Raw genomic sequence first — 2,827 nt, forward strand, 5'->3', positions numbered from 1 at the left:
CCCCAGGGATCTGAACCACAGCAGCTCCTGCCCCATAGATCTGACCCACATCTGCCCCACAGCAGCTCCTGCCCCATAGATCTGACCCACATCAGCCCCACAGCAGCTCCTGCCCCATAGATCTGACCCACATCTGAACCACAGCAGCTCCTGCCCCATAGATCTGTCCCACATCTGCCCCACAGGAGCTCCTGCCCCATAGATCTGACCAATATCAGCCCCACAGCCGCTCCTGCCCCATAGATCTGACCCACTACCGTGGGGGCGGGGCTACAAGGGGGCGGAACTAAAGGGGCGAAGCTGATTGGCGGAGCTACAATGGGGGCGGAGTCATAGGGGGGCGGGGCCACAAGGTGCCGGGGTTAATGGGGCGAAGCTGATTGGTGGAGCTACCTTTTGCCGCAATACAAGGGGGCAGAGCCACAATGGAGCGGGGATAAAGGGGCGGAGCTGATCAGCGGAGCTGATTGGTGGAGCTATGGGGGGCGGGGCTAAAGGAACGGAGCTGATTGGCGGAGCTACTGGAGGGCGGGACCACAAGATGGCGGGGTCATAATGGAGCGGAGCTGATTGGCGAAACTACCATGGGGGCGGAGTCACAGGGGGCGGGGCCTCAAGGGGGCGGAGCAGATTGGCCGAGCTACCATGGGGGCGGGGTCACAAGGGAGCGGGGCCACAAGGGGGCGGGGCTAAAGAGGCGGAGCTGATTGGCGGAGATACTGGGGGGCGGAGTCACATGGGGGGCGGGGCTACAAGTGGGAGGAGCTGATTGGCTTAGCTACCGTGGGGGCGTGTCCACAAGGGCGCGGGGCTAAAGGGGCGGAGCTGATTGGCGGAGCTAAAATGGGGCGGGACCACAAGGGGGCGGGGTTACAAGGGGGTGGGGCTAAATGGGCGGAGCTGATTGGCGGAGCTACCATGGGGGCGGGACTACACGGGGGTTGAGCTAAAGGGGCGGAGCTGATTGGCGGAGCCACCATGGGGGCGGGGCCATAGGGGGGCATGGCTACATGTGGGCGGGGTTAAATGGGCGGAGCTGATTGGCTGAGCTATCATGGGTCGGGGCTACAAGGGGGCGGGGATAAAGGGGCGGCGCTGATTGGCGGAGCTACCAAGTTGGCGCGGCACAAGGGGCGGGGCTAAAGGGGGCGGGGATAAATGCGCGGCGCTGCCGGTGGGCGTGTCTAAAGGGTCAAAGCTCATTGGTGGAAGTACGGATGGGCGGAGCTAAAGGGGCGTGGCTACTGAGGGGGCGGGGCTACTGGTGATGACGTCACAGCTGGGCTGGCCCTATTGATCTGTGGCCCTATAAGGGGGTTGCATATGGGGCCGACCCTATTGTGGGTATATCGGGCTCGTTATGGGGATGGGAGACCTCATTTGACCCCATTGTGACCCTATAGACCCTAAATCCACCCCACACATCACACGGCACAGTTTCGAATAGAACTTTATTTGGACTCACACCATAAATGGGGCTGACCCCATAAATAGGGCTGACCCCATAGACAGAGATGACCCCATAGACCCCACAGATAAGGATGACCCCATATACAGGACAGACCCCATAAATGGGGCTGACCCTACAACTGCCCCGCAGACCCCATAAATAGGGCTGACCCCATAGACCCCACAAACAGGGCTGACCCCATAAACAGGGCTGACCTCATAGACCCCATAAACCCCACAGCCAGGGCTGACCCCATAGATGGGGCTGACCCCACAAACAGGTTGACCCTACAACTGCCCCACAGACCCCATAAATAGGGCTGACCCCATAGACCCCGCAGACAGGGCTGACTCCACAGATGGGGCTGACCCTACAGCCAGGGATGACCCCATAGATGGGGCTGACCCCATAGACAAGGCCTGACCCCACAGACCCCATAAATAGGGCTGACCCCATAGACTCCACAGACAGGGATGACCCCATAGATGGGGCTGAGCCCATAGACCCCACAGACAGGGCTGACCCCACAAACAGGGCTGACCCCAAAGATGGGGCTGAGCCCATAAACAGGGCTAACCCCATAGACACCACACAGATGGGCTGACCCCTGACGAAGGCGTCCAGGCAGCTGCTTTGGGGTCAGGCTGTAATGGGGTCGGGTTCTTATAGGGTCAGGCTGTTATAGGGTCACGTTGTTCTTGGTGCAAAGAAGGGCAGGCTGCGCACGAAGGCGTACAGGCGGCTGCTTTGGGATCAGGCTGTAATGGGGTCGGGTTCTTATAGGGTCCCATTGTTATAGGGTTGTTATAGGGTCAGGCTGTTATAGGGTTATTATAGGGTCACATTGTTATAGGGTTGTTATAGGGTCAGGCTGTTATAGGGTCATGTTGTTCTTGGAGCAAAGAAGGGCAGGCTGCGCACGAAGGCATCCAGGCGGCTGCGGAACAGCTCACTCTGCACCGGCTGCCGGGGGGGGCACAGCGGGTTCTTCACCACCAGCTCCACAAACAGCTGAAATCATATGGGGGGGGGTTAATATAAGGGGTTATAATGGGGGTTTAATATGGGGGGGGGGTTAATGGGGTGGGGGTTATAATGAGGGGGGAGTCATGGGGGGCACAGCGGGATCTTTACCACCAGCTCCACAAACAGCTGAAATCATATGGGTGGGGTTAATATGGGGGGGGTTAATATGGGTGGGGTAATATGGGGGGGGTAATATGGGGGGGGGTAATATGGGGGTTAACATGTTGGGGGGATGATATGGGGGGGATAATATGGGGGGGGTTATAATGGGTGTTTAATATGGGGGGGTTATATTGGGGGGTTATAATGGGTGTTTAATATGGGGGGGTTATACTGGGGGATTATAATGGG

The 2,827-nt window shown here is 58.6% G+C and overlaps 1 long non-coding RNA gene across 1 annotated transcript; it reads left to right on the forward strand.

Annotated features, from left to right (window-relative positions):
- The first annotated feature begins 1,403 nt into the window (after nucleotides 1-1,403).
- Nucleotides 1,404-2,461, forward strand: LOC146751555 (uncharacterized). Its single transcript, XR_014941395.1, has 2 exons — nucleotides 1,404-2,125; nucleotides 2,267-2,461. It is a non-coding gene; the product is annotated as an uncharacterized LOC146751555 (long non-coding RNA).
- Nucleotides 2,462-2,827: the final 366 nt, after the last annotated feature.

The sequence above is a fragment of the Coturnix japonica genome, unplaced genomic scaffold (assembly GCF_054131305.1).
Source record: "Coturnix japonica strain WE unplaced genomic scaffold, WE-NBRP24 Scf078, whole genome shotgun sequence".
NCBI classification, from domain to species: Eukaryota; Metazoa; Chordata; class Aves; order Galliformes; family Phasianidae; genus Coturnix; species Coturnix japonica.